Below are 15,439 nucleotides of genomic sequence, written 5' to 3'. Positions count from 1 at the left end.
ATAATTATATCTGTAAATGTTTATCTAAGCAAAAGTTCATTTTAATTTACTTACTAATCTATTTTTCTTTTTTTTCACAAAAGTTCTTCTAGGTTTAAAACTAAAATACTTTAGTAAAAAGATATAACTTAAAACGGTTTTAAGTTCTTCATTTCCTATAGCATTTCATTCGTTGTGTTGATTATGCTTTCCGTATCTTTTTTAACGTCATTCATCTTTTTTCTCCAGATCGTCTTTAATCTGAGCTTTTAATATGCTTAGTAGTTAAATCGTCTTTATATAATCTCTCATTTATTCAATTGCCCCATGTGTACATATCTTTAACTTTTCAGGTTTCTACTTAATGACATCACTTTCGCTTATAGCTTTAATTATTGTACGTTATAAGTAAATGACATTTGGTGTTTGGATGTTTTCTAATGTTATCTATTTCAACTTTATTGAAGGACCAGTCTTATACATGTATTGTTTAGATTTCTTAGATTCACATTAATGAAACTGGTCTCGCTCTCCTGGCTTGGAATGATTTTTAACTGACGAACATTTTATCAGTAAGCGTATCTTAATTTCAATAATTTGTTAGGCTCACAGATATTAGAGAAGAACCTGCACTTACGTAAAGCTGTCGGCTGATCAAACTTACGTTCTTTTTTATATGCGATTTGAAAGTGTGCCTACAGAGTATCTAACACAAACCAGTTTCACGTTTGCGAAGGAGAATTGTTGACAATTTCTTGCTTATTTTAGAAAATATTTGATGTTTTTTACTTGTACATGGTATTTTATAGAATATAAGTTTGATAGCCGACCAGTACTTGGCATATCACTAGTTCTCAACTCATCATTACTACAATTCAACGTTGCTTTCATGTCTTTATTGTTAGAATTAGAATTATTTGGTACGCAGATGTTTCTCCATTGGTTCTAGCAATTTGATAGTGTTTTATCTGAAGAGACTACTTGAATATCAGTAATAAAAAGCGTAACAGCTTTTTCACACACTAATAAAATATACTGTAATATGGGTTTTAATTTTTTGTTCTATAATATAGTATTTATGTAATACTTACAGCTTCTCTGATCAGAAATAATTTCAAACTAAGTAAAGCTCATATTTGTTAATACCTAAACTTATTTCATACTAATTAATGCTCACATGTGTTCAAACTTACATGCTCAATCTGTTATTATTACTTGTATATATGTATTGTTATCATGCAACATTCTAAGAAAGTTAAAAACTTAAACCTTATTGGAAAACCTTGTCAAAGGTTTAACTACTTTAGATTTGTTTTAAGTTTCAGGTATTAAAATATAAATTATAAAACAGTTTGAATGTTTATAATACTCAGGGCTATCATAGTAACTTCATTCACGTTTATGTTGCTCTTTTTTTACAGTTTTTGAAGTTGATGCTGTTACACAAATTATCTGGTTGATAAACATACTCTCGAACAATCTCCGAAAACTTAACTGATTCGAAAAGTGCGAAGGAAATAGACTGGAATTTAATACATTAAGCTAAATCGATCGATGCTTTTGGGCTGACTTTTATTTTCGTAAAATTATTTGAACTCATTATTATCTTATGTTAATTTAGTTTCACTTAGGATAAAACTAAAACAAACTCTTTGTGAATTGTATTTAATTTCAACAAGAATATAATTACAACAAGCTCTTTCCATCTTTCATTTAGTATACGTTATATTTATTTGCTCCAAGAATGTTTTAGAATTTTATAGCTGGTTAATGCATTTCAGAAGCATTTAAGGGAAATTTGTGTGATTTGTAAATCTGCTGCATGCTCTAAATTTAAACATTAACTTGTTAAGAATTTCTAAACTGTTACAGTGATGATTAAAATGCTAAAATTAGTCAAAGAATGAAAATTCTGGGTATAAGTATACGATGGAAGACTGCATAATATCATGAAATACAAGAGTCCTTATAAGCTACAGTGCGAGGTTTATATGAATGAAGCCTTTTTTTTTTTAAGACTCTGTATATTAGAATTTGAATGTATTGTACCAAGCGAATAATATAATGAGTTGATAAGACCTGAAATGAATACAAAAGTGAAATATGCAGGTGGCGTAGACTGATACGACGTAATACGATTTGTAGCTTTTTTCATCATGCTTGTTTACAGTTGAAAATTATTGCTTGTAACAAACATCTCATTGTTTATGTATCAGTCAATAAATTAAACTAAAGCACATACTTATTTAAATATATACATACATTAATCTCTATAAATTTAAAGTGTATGATTTGTTGTGAATATCACGTTGCTTTTTTATTGTAAAGTTTATATCTCGTATATGGTATTAAACATTTAAATCGTGTATTGGTTTCACTGCCAATATACACAGCGATTGTATAATCTTCTGTATTATTATTATAAATATGTATATACGTTGGCTGTTCTTTCCTACTTACTATGTAAAATAGTTTCAACTTGTTAGTTTATTTTCCACTAAATATAGTTCAGAGACTTTAAAGTTTTAAATATCTTTACTGACTTAATTAAGTAAATACCTTTTGTTAAACTTTTTTCATGAATAGACTTTATTTAAGATGTACCTCACCTTATACTAACGAGTGTAAAGTAGGCCTAACATCGTATAAGCCTGCTTTTGTTCTGTCAGACTTGTTCTGCTTTTCTTTGTTGTGGAATTTGTTTTCTTCACCAATAAGTATCAATGGCCTTATACGAGTAAATTGTAGTACAAATTACTTTGGCAGGGTCAGCTTAAAGAGTTACAGAACCTGTATTCCACAAGGCAAAAATTGTTGACCTAAATCTGAGCGTTATAACTGTTACATTTTTGTGTTTTTATACTTATTTCACTACAGTTAAATATAATGAAGTTTCTGAATAATTTTGATTAAAAAAGTACAGAATTTTTAAGTATCTTCCCAAATTAGACTCTTTTAGGTCTCTTGAAGTATAAATCATTAACTAAGGAATATGTGTGCGTGAAAAAACAACTAAGGGAAGTATTAGTACTTAGGGACCTTAATGTTCTGTCTTGAGATATAAACTTTAGACAGATAAATAGCTGTAGATACAAAAGGATATGTCTCTACATGTACAAATATTCTGCAGTAGCACTTTCGCACACTTAGCAGTTTTTTCTTCTTGTAACTTATTAAACTCTCTAGAAAATCTATGCACCTCAATCTTGTTCTTCCTATATGATTGGTTTTGGATGGATTTATGAAATAAAATATATATCTATATTTGAACAACCTAGATGTGTTTTACTTTAATGAAAGACAAACAATTACACTATGTAACAGACATTTTGTTCCTGGATAGTATGTGTTATTTCTTAATTGCTTATGTTGTAATAGTATAGAAAATGGCCATATTCCCTTCAAACTTTGCTTTTCTGACCTGGATAATGAAATTTAGAAATTAACCTATTTTCTATGGAAAAACGGACAAATTTGCACATTTTCATTTACATAAGGTCTGAATAAAACAACATGTGAATCAAGATTTACATGTATTTATACTAAAGTAACACAAAAATGAACAAAAATGTTTTTAAGTGAGTAATTTTTCGAGATTTGCGACTGTGATGTAAATCACTTTCATGTATCAGACCCCAAATAGAATCTCCCATCACGTTTTCGTTATACGCTCCCAGGTCACAAAAGCAAAGTTTGAAAAGAAAAATAGGTCTTTTTCATACTTTAGACATAAGCAATTGGGAAATAACACTTTCTGCCCAGGAACAAGAAAAAGTAACAATTTGTTACACAGTGTTATCGCTGCAAATCTGAAATACACAAAAAGCAATTCATAAGGGTATTTTTTACTTTTTTTATTATTGCTCTGGGCCTGTAGTAGTTTCATGTAAGATTAATTTCATTCAGAGTGACAGCACGATCTTGGTTTATAAGAGAATATTCAACAAGGAAACTATACATTCTTTAACTAAGGAATTCATGATAAATAAAGGAAAACTAAACACAAAGGTACAATAAAAGTTTATTATATTAATTAAGACAACTAAACAAGCACAGTGAATATAACTATCACAACGATATATCTTTCAGTGTGATGTTCTAGACTGAATCTCCTGAGGTCTTGTTTCATAATTCTCACATGGCCCGGCATGGCCAAGGGCGTTAAGGCGTGCGACTCGTAATCTGAGGGTCGCGGGTTCGCATCCCCGTCGCGTCAAACATGCTCGCCCTTTCAGCCGTGGGGGCGTTATAATTTGACGGTCAATCCCACTATTCGTTGGTAAAAGAGTAGCCCAAGAGTTGGCGGTGGGTGGTGATGACTAGCTGCCTCCATCTAGTCTTACACTGCTAAATTAGGGACGGCTAGCACAGATAGTCCTCGAGTAGCTTTGTGCGAAATTCAAAAACAAACAACCAAACAAACAAAACATAATTCTCACATTAGGTACTTCAGTCACTTTTAGTTGACTTAAACAGAGCAACTGATGCTACACACGTGACTAGTCATTTCCTAATGAAATACAGGAGAAGTCATTATTTCCTGAGGTAACCTGATCGTCAGTGCTTCAGAAAAAATACTTGGCTAATGTCTCATACAATAAGTGATCTCAAAACTATTTTTTTAACAAGAAAAAAAAGATGCTACCCTAGACGAATGATATCGTACAATGAGCAGTTAATGTGAAAGGAATTTAAATGTATTTTTGATCAATATGATGTGAAAACAACACAAAACAACTGAAATTTTCAATATTAACTCAGAAAGGTAGAAAACACATAGCACGCTTATAAACGACATTCCTCCTGTTATATTTAGTTTAAACTTGTCCTCAAGCTGACATTAATTTTAAGTTTAAATCTAATGAAACTTATAAACCTACGTTGGTCAAAGAGTGCAGTAATTTTTTTACCCCTCTAAAAGTATTTATACGCAACACATACAACACAGCCTTTTACAAAGAATCTCAATACTTAAATTACAATATCCTAAAACAGTGCAACAATACAAGGAAAACTTTAATACTAAATACAAAATTCATGAGAAATTCCTTCAAGATGCAACTTTGGAAGGTAACACGCAAGATAAAATCATAAAATGTTAACAATTTATAAAGACACATTATAAAGTAACTTTAACAATGATACATCTTATAAATACAGAATTAGGCTCTTTAATTAACATAAAAAAATCAGAATACCAAAACTTAGTACAAAAAATGAAAGTTTAACCTAGATCAGGTCCTTATTAAATTACTCAAACAGAACATTATAAAACAAAATAAAATCCTTTGACAATAATCAATATTACTAAAAAAACGTAATGCTGAAGTAAAATACAATTCAACCTATTCTTCGATACAACCTATTTATTCTTAAAAAACAACAACAACATATTTAACAGATTATTTGTTTTAAATTTTGCGCAAAGCTACACGAGGGCTATCTGTGCTAGCTGTCTCTAATTTAGCAGTGTAAGATTAGAGGGAAGGTGGTTTGTCATCACCATCTACCGCCAACTCTTGACCTACTCTTTTACCAACGAATAGTAGGATTGACTGTCACATTATAACGCTCCTACGGCTGAAAGGGCAAGAATGTATGGTACGACGGAGATTCGAACCTGCGACCCTCGGATTATGAGTCGAACGCCCTACCCCACTTGGCCATCCTACGCCATGTTTACATAATGATGTTAAACAGAATTAAAAACCTTTTCTTAATGGTTCTTAAACTCCTAACCTTCCTCTCTTAATTGTGTTGATCCTTTTACGCTATTAGAAGTATTGTTATATCACACTTAAAATTTTTTAACAATATACAACAAGAGTAATTATTTTATGGATAATGTTAAACTACTGATGAATAAAATTAAAAGCTATTACAAAAAAGATAAAAATATTTGTAAGTTTTTTTTTATAATAAATATGAAGTTATTTCAAAAAGTAACTTCTCTATTATGGAATCTATCTTGTGGAGGACTTGTAGGTTATTAGTTACTCGAGGTTACCTTTCACTTACTTTAAAAAAAAAGACTTTTGTTCAGTATAATGGGTCGGAAATACTATCTTCAGGTACATTGTTTGTTTCAGCTTGATTGCGCTATACTTGAACAAATCTTCAAGAAAGAAGAGGAGGTTGAGAATTTAAGAACTATTAAGGTAGGGTGTATAGTTCTGTTTAACTTGATTTTGTGTCTATCGGGTCAAATTGACCCATTGTTTTTGAAAATGTATTTGAAAATATTAATCAAATATAAAGCACATGATCCAGTCTTGTTTGTGATGTCACAAAGTGTCGGTGATGTTTTGTTAGACTTCCTTGACTGTAAAATGCGAAGCCAAATTCGTTATTTTATAAAGAGTTATAAAAGCTGAATTTGTATGGACATTTGGTAAATTATTTATAAAGTGAGACTTTATTTTTTCGGGTCGTCAAATATTTCGTGCTGTGAGTTGTAAGAATGAAACATTCCTCTATCATGTGTACGAAGTGTCATTGGATTCTTTAGTTGGTCTATGATAATAGTATGAAAGAAACGTTTATTAGCACATGTCATAGAACTGGAGCACTGCTGCAGCATCGTGTAGTAAAAGTACATTTGAAGTATCTGCCATGAAAGAAAGCTTCTCAACAAAGTAACGAGTATTTAGTTTTGTAAGAGGATTGTCCACTAAGACATGTTTTAAATTATGTTTTGAACAAATTCCATGAAAATGTCTCTATCCTTTTTCTTTTGATTTTAACAGAAGAAAAGCTACGAGGTGATCAGAAGATTCGAAAATCTCGATTAAATTTGCTACAAAAAAATGAAAGCTAATTAATGTCCAGAAAGTGTGGTAACTATTGCAGAACATTTTATTAAACAATTTTTCCGTACTCTTTGGTACTTAGATCATCATCATTATAAATTAGCTTTTAGAAGAATTCATCTTTCAAACGAATTTGCTGAATTATAAGGATTTAATGACTGGAAAAAATGTTATTGCTAGTCCTGATCTCATTGCCAAATTCAAACTTTGAGTGGAATTTGATTTTAGTTATGGATAGTCAGTTAATAGGTAGAAGTAAAATAACTTGTGAGAAAGGCTGTAGTTGTCACGTATAAACACAAAAGTTACTTTTACAATAAAAATTAAGTAGTTGCAGTGGCTTAGAAAGAGGGTAGTGGTGCTTGAGTAGTGTCTCACGTGTTAGAAATTCGTTCATTACAAGCTTCCACTGCAGCTATCGATGAAAGATACAATGGATGTACTGTTTGAAGAAATCAACTATGAGACAGTGTGAACGATATTACACTATCAGATCGTTATCAAAGACGTCACCAGATTGATAAAACACAATCACCATTTTGAAATATGATGCACTGTTTATCCATGTGAAAATAACTTAAGTGTTGTAATATTTCTATGGCAAATTCCACACGAAGTTGAACAAACTAAAGCTTCTGGACTAGTTTTTAGACTTAATGAGAGTCAAAAGCTATATGATTTTAGAGAAAATAGTTTTTTGATAAATACTATACCTTTAGAAACATTGTTAAAAGTGTTCTGTAACAGCTTTAGGTGCAGGAAAATAAATTGATCATCGTGTTGCAAAAGCATTATTCCAAATGAATAATCCTAACTTTATCTATTCATTCCGAAAATTGAAAAGTAAATTGAGTTCTATTACATTTTATCTATTTTTGTTTGGTGGGGGGGATGAACCTTGTGCTTAAATTGAAAAGTTCATTTCAACAATTGATAACAGATGGTATCCAAAACTCCTCATTCATCAGTTGCTGTTTCATTGCATCACTTACTGCAAATACTGAAGGGGATTGAAGAGAAGTATACTGGTGATGAGAGTAAGTTTGAAGTTCTCTCACTGGAACTGCTATGCCTTCAATTTTGTTATATAATCCTCATTCACTATCTACATTAAAACGAGAAAATTTGATGTTTGGTATATGAATTTGACAGTTTCGCCACAGCCACGCCAATTCACGGTATATTAATGTTACTTGAAAGTTGGTTTATCACTTATATGTCAGTAGATGAGAAGGCCATCATAATGATACTATTTGGTGAATCTGGACTTGAGGTTTCAAATGATATTAGAAGACATAGTCACTCGATAGTTTTAGCAAAAGATTCCAATACAGTTGCTTTAGATCGTGATTTTCGTGTTCGTGGAATAGTTTCATTTGTGTCTTTTATGGTTGACATTCCAGAAATACTTAAAGATTCTTTCCTTCTGGGGTTATTAAAAGACAAAGTTATTCAGTATTCATCAGCTTTGTGGCAATGTAGAGAATTGGCAACTCTCCTTCAAACTCACTTTAGTGATGATGGCTCAGTTGTGAACAAGTTGTGACAGTGAGTGATAGATATCCAAACTACCGTATCACCTATGTTTCTGTACAACTAGCTTTTATCTGTATTTTAATATCTTTGGACCTGGATGTAATTGCTGTTGGCCGCACATCCTCTTATCAATCTTGACAAAATGTAGTTTAGCGTGATATGTCTACTTTAAAATTGTCATTAATGAACGTTGCACTTGCCAGAAGAGCTAGAGAAACTGCTTCATAACGATAAGACTCTCACCAAAGCACTTGAAGTAGTCACTCAAAATCCGGTATTGAATGAGCCTTTGTTGAATGCAATGTAGGAATTGTTATGTACCTTATCACAAATTTTGAACAAAATGGAAATAAAAGGAGAATCTGGCCAAATTACTTCAGCTTCTATAAGGCCGTATTCCTCACTCCACCTGATATGTTTCTCTGTACCAATGAAAGCTAATAATGGTGGCATACTTTTGGAGTAGCTGGTCACAAACTATCGATAGTATGACATAAAACCAAAGAAAGGGCGAACTTTCTGTTTTGACACAAGTCTAGGCTAATCTCTCTCTATTGGTTTTTAGTAGGATCTGTGGAGACTTCTGTTCTAGGTACAATATGATTGAAAAACTACACTTCTATGTATATGACTACACATATTCTTGATTTCATTTTCAAGCCTTCATTTCTTATTCTCTAAGATATGAATTTTGAATTTTCAGCTGCAGATCAAACACTAAATCTACATTTACACAGATAAAGCATTTCTCTCATAACAGCTCTTTTAGTGTCATATCTAATAACATCCCAAATGTAGCTGGCACGTTATACAGACATGTTGAGAAACTCATAAAAACCATTCATCATACTACATTTAGTCCTATACCTGCTGTTGTTATCCACTTGAATTAGATACCTAGCATCTAAAGAGCTCAACCAGTAGAGAAATTTTAATACACCCACACACTTACTTGTTCATAGCAAAGGAAAGGTATCACCTCGAATTACTGCATTCGTCTGCTGTAAATCAACACAGAACCTACGTATATATTCTTACCTTCTGACAATCATCAGTTGTGATGATCAATCAATATTCAACTATTGTATGATTCTGTTCTTTAACATCCAGGGTATTTCAGCATGGATATGTCCATAGTGTTCCAGGAAAGCCTGTTCAACAGTTTTTAATCACGTGTTGTTCGTCTATATTTATGGGGTGTCTAACCATTGTTGTTCATTCAGTTAACCATCTTCTTTTGTAAACGTGTTTGAATACTCCACCACAGGTCACTGAGCTGTTATTGATGAGTTATGTCTAAGTTCTCTACACTGTTTCTAATTAAAAACATTTCGTGTTGACTTTTGGACGAGATGTGACATATTCAATCCTAATATTACTGCTAGATCGCACTACCTCCAATTTGCTTACATTGCTCATAATTACCGAACAAAAGCAGGATTTTATTCCCCTTAGACAATATACTTTTCTTTCCAGACAAACACTTGTGCAGTCCATTGTATCTTTGGTTCTTCTGGTTGGCTTTAGACACAGATAATCAGTTCACCTGTTTCACGAATAAAATTAACAGTTAAATTCCCTAGTATATTCATTTCAAAGATGCCAATACCAGAAAGGAAAGAATTAACAGGCCTGGCATGGCCAAGCGTGTTAAGGCGTGCGACTCGTAACCTGAGGGTCGCATCCCCATCGCGCCAAGCCTGTTAAGGCATGCGACTCATCCCCATCGCGCCAAACATGCTCGCCCTCCCAGCCGTGGGGGCGTTATAATGTGACGGTCAATCCCACTATTCGTTGGTAAAAGAGTAGCCCAAGAGTTGGCGGTGGGTGGTGATGACTAGCTGCTTTTCCTTTAGTCTTACACTGCTAAATTAGGGACGGCTAGCACAGATAGCCCTCAAGTAGCTTTGTGCAAAATTCCAAAAAACAAACAAAACAAACAAGAGAATTAATATCTTTATTCTATAACTGATGCTGTTTAAACTACATTGTTAGCCCGGCATGGCCAGGTGGTTAAGGCACTCGACATGTAATTCGAAGGTCGCGGGTTCGAATCTCCGTCACGCCAAACATTCGTGCTCTTTCAGCCGTAGGAGGTTATAATGTTACAGTTAATCCCACTATTCGTTGGTAAAAGAGTAGTCCAAGAGTTGGCGGTGGGTGGTGATGACTAGCTGCCTTCCATCTAGTCTTACACTGTTAAATTAGGGACAGCTAGTGCAGATAGCCCTTGAGTAGCTTTGCGCGAAATTAAAAACAAACAAACAAACTTTTCAATTCATTTGGAGAGTTTGGCAGGTGATAAGACTATTCTTAAATCTACCAATATTCGATCCCTTGCTTTTATATCATTGTATGTACACGACAAGCTTCTTCAACTCACTTAGCCACCAACTTGGACTTGAGCCACATTAACTTTCTGAAGCTGTAGTTGCACAACTTATTCCTTGCTTGACCTACTGAATTATCAATTGAAGTCAATAACCTTGTTTTTTTTTATGTATAGCAAAATATGCAGATGTATTATTTATTTGTTGAAAATACTTACCTATGGTCTTCCTTCTCCAAGTCTTGAGCTTAGCAGACACAACAGAAATCGCGGCAGGTACTCAGTTTGGAGGAGGGATCGCTAGGACCGTTCTCTTCCAACTAGGGTGTTCCATAATGTTTTCATACTCCTTCGCCCCTCTCTTGAATATCAGAATAAGTTTTTTTTTTATGGAAAACTACAGTTGATTGTTTTGTCACTATGAGTTTTGGTGATTTTCCTTTCACAGAAATATGCAACCGAGGTAAAGAGGTGATAAAATGAGACGATAACGGAAAGATGACGGTGGTGACAGTCAGTGGTCGGTTTCCAGAAAGCGTACCAAACATCCAGGCGTATGCGTGCATATTTAGAAATGTGTACACATACAAATTCTTATTTGTACATAAAAACACGATAAATAACAAAAAATAGTTTTGATACTGGTGAAAGTTGAAGGCAAGTAAACATAAACACAAATCTAAATATAAGTTTGAACTGTCCTCTTTCAAGATGGCGGGGATCTGTAAGTCTTATACCAAACATATTTAACTTTGCTCAATTTACCACTTGTTTAAAATGCCAATTCAATACAAGCAGTGTCTGTTTGCCCACCACAAAGTTATGTCTCTCTCAACTGTACGGCAACGACATGGCCAGGTGGGTTAAGGCGTTCGACTCTTAATCTGTAGGTCGCGGGTTCAATTCCCCGTCGCATCAAACATGTTCACCCTTTCAGCTGTGGGGGTGTTTTAATGTGACGGTCAATCCCATTATTCATTGATAAAAGAGTATCTCAAGAGTCGGCGGTGGGCGGTAATGACTAGATGCCTTCCCTCTAGTCTTGCACTGCTAAGTTAGGGACGACGAGCGCAGATAAGCCTCGTGTAGCTTTGTTTCAAAAACAAACAAACTCTCAACTGTTTCCAGGAATGGACAATTCAAACTCAATATTAGGTATTTGGCAAACCATTCCAGTCAATTACTTGCCTGAAACGTTTCCCGAAATGTTCCAGCTCTTCATTGGCCGTAAGCTTAGGTAAGAATAGTTCAGATAAGATATAATATAGTAAAGTCTACAATAATGTATCCTATTGTATCATCACAACCATTTCCTCCTCACCTGTCCACTTCATGGTAAGCTTGATTTCACTCAGAGTGACAAGTCTGACGAAAATAGGATTCGACAAGACATATATTTTAAATTAATTCTGTGTTATCCTATTACTAACCACAAACGTACAGTTAAAGTGAACAATGTTTATGTAAGAAAAACGTGATGGAAATGTGTAATGTTGCCTTTACTGAAAGATTAGTACTAAAATGTTTCTCTAAAGATCATATTCAAGTCTGAATCTTTTGAGATCTTGCTTCAACTTGCATAATTCCCACGTCAGTCGTTAGCAAACACAAAACTCACCCACAGAAACTACAGTTACGACAGAAAGTGTTCGTACGCCTGCGTCCCTAGTAGTTTTTTGCTCATAATTTAAAAAGTATCACGATTAGGATAATGAAAGTATGGTATATTATAAATATTATACTAACACACATCAACATAAATTTTTATTTAAATTAAACAACAAATAAACTGTTTATTATCAAATAACCAAACATAGAAGGGGCAGAAAGTGTTTCTGCGTCTACTTTAATGGTCAGTTGTGTAGCCTTTCAGGTGAATTACTTGGCGCAATCTCTCCTCATAGCCCTCCATGATCGTTTGACAGTACTCAACTGGTATTTTGTTCCATTCTTCTTTATAGAAGGCCTCCAACTCTTGCAAGTTTTTCGGATTACGCTGATGAACCCTGGTCTTCAACTCATGCCAAACGTTTTCAATTGGGTTGAGATTGGGTGACTGCGATGGCTACTCCAGAACGCTTATATGGTTCCTCTAAAACCAGGATTGCACATATTGCGATGTGTGCTCAGGGTCATTATCATGCTGGAACATCCAACGACGCCCAAGCCGCAAGTTCCGAGCATCATTCTTGATATAAGTGCCTAATATATCAATGTACTATTCATTTTTCATGATTTCGTTGACGTGGTAAAGTCTGCTTACATCAGAAGAGCTGAAGGAATCCCATAGCATAATCGAAACACCTCCTTGTTTAAATGTAGGGATGGTGTTCTTTGGAAGATTTCATTCCCCATTCTTACGGAAAATATTGTGAACATCATTGTGGCCGAAAAGCTCGATTTTAGTCTCGTCTGACCAAAGAATACTCTTTCAATAGGTAAAGGGTTTATCTACATGGTTTCTTGCATACCTCGATTGTGCTTCTAAATAAATAGGCTTTAAATATGGAGTTCTACGAGGACGGCATGCTTTGAACCCAAAAGAGCGTAACATGTTCGTAACTGTAGAGGTGCTTACTTCAACCCCAGTTTCCCTTACCAGTATCTGTATGTCACTACGTGTTAAACGAGGGTTCCTATTAACTTCTCCGAGAACCTTCCTCTTGGTTCTCTCTGGAATTTTGGTGGAGCGTCCGGAACGAGAGAGGTTAGCAGTTGATCATGTGAGCTTAAACTTGGCAATTATGCTTTGAACAGTAGATTTCGGCACATTAAGTTGTGTAGCAACACCGGAAAGAGACACACGAGACTTGTATTTTACAATAATACGGTTTTTTAAATCACTGGACAGTTGTTTCCTGTTCGCCATGATGACCAAGCAGATAATGACGGAGACGGCGCTAAATTACTGGAATTACATTTTTGCTGGCTAAATTCCAATGATTATGAACCCAGTGTCTAGTTCTGGAATGATATAATGTGGTTTATTCGCCAAACTAAACAAAATTATTACAGGAATATCAGTTTTTTCACTCGTTCTGAACTGTACGAACACTTTCTGCGCCTCCTATTTTTGGTTATTTGTTTATAAACAGTTTATTTGTCGTTTAATTTACATAAAATTTATATAGATGTGTGTTAGTATAATATTTATAATATATTATACTTATATTAGCCTAATCGTGATACTTTTTAAGTTATGAGTAAAGAAACCACTCGGGACGCAGGTGTGCGTACACTTTCTGTCGTAACTGTAATGCTACTCATGGGTTGTTGTTGTTTTGAATTAAGCATAAAGCTACACAATGAGCTATCTGTGCTCGTCTCACCACGGGTATCGAAACCCGATTTTCAGCGTTGTAAGTCCGCAGACATACCGCTGAGCCACTGGGGTGCAACTACTCGTGTGAATACAAGAAACATTATTACCTCCAAAGGTCACCTGATCAACACCGGAAAAGATTCCTGTCTAACTTCACATATCAGAGGTTAAATTAGAGCTATTATTACTACAGAAGATAAAAGGTGAGATTCTAGATGGATGACATTATATACTGAGCAAGTAAAGTAAAAGGAATTTAACGATGTTTTCACCAATGTTGTGTAAAAACAGCAGAGAATAACAATTTTTATTTTTTTAAAATATTAATGTGTGTGTGCTTTTCTTATAGAAAAGCCATATCGGGTTATATGCTGAGCCGACGGAAGGGAATCGAACCCCTAATTTTAACGTTATAAATCCATAGACTTACCGCTGTACTAGCAAGGGGCGTAAAATAAATTAATACAAGGCGGTAAAAACACATCGTATGCTCATATAAGACATTGCTGAACAGAAAATAGCGTATGTGTTGCGACTGTTACAGAGATTCTTCTGTAAACAGTAATGTTATAAGTCCTCAAGCTTGTTTTTGAATGACCCGGAGAATATATTTGTCTACGATGAAATGTGTTGTTAGGTGAATCATTTTAGATATATTTTAATGCAACCGCTGAAGTGATTTATTAAAAATAAATCTTTGTTAATTCGTTCTTACATACGTTTCTTTGTTTATGAGTAAGCACAAAGCTACACAATAGGCTATCTGTGCTCTGCTCAACACAGGTATCGAAACCCGGATTTTAACGTTGTAAGTCAGCAGACATGTCGCTATGCCACAGGAGAGCGTTCGTGCATAATTAAGAAACGAAAACAATCTTTTTATAAAGACAGTTTCATATATTTTGAAGGACATTTAAATCCACACTGTCCACAACTAAAGTTTACACTAGACTATGATCAAGAACATCGCGTCTCATTTAGATAATCAAATACACAACGATGGATACTTATCTTCTGTAAGCAAACAGTAATTTATGACAGAAAAGAGAATGGAAAAAAGCATAGCCATCAAATTAAATTAACTCATTTAGTATCATTCCTAATTGATGGAAACCAGCTGTTGAGTTAAACCTAAAAACTAATTTGAAGAGTTTATTTTCCATTACCCACCGATTTTCAGTTACATACAATGAAAATATCATTACACATAATTGAAAAAAAAAGCCCTTAACCAAGATTAATGTCCATTGAATTAAATCATCATAAATCAAATGTTTAAGATTTCTATACATTGCATTTAATACACAAGCAAAGGTGCTCAAGGGCTATCTGCGCTAGCCGTCCATAATTTAGCAATGTAAGACTAGAGGAAAGCAAATGGTCATCACCACCAACCGCTAACTCTTGGGCTACTCTTTTACTAACAAATAGTGGGATTGACCGTCACATTATAATGCCTCCACG

The sequence above is a fragment of the Tachypleus tridentatus genome, chromosome 7, assembly GCF_004210375.1.
Source record: "Tachypleus tridentatus isolate NWPU-2018 chromosome 7, ASM421037v1, whole genome shotgun sequence".
Taxonomy (NCBI): Eukaryota; Metazoa; Arthropoda; class Merostomata; order Xiphosura; family Limulidae; genus Tachypleus; species Tachypleus tridentatus.
The sequence above is the reverse complement of the archived record's forward strand: the minus strand, read 5'-3'. Positions refer to the sequence as shown.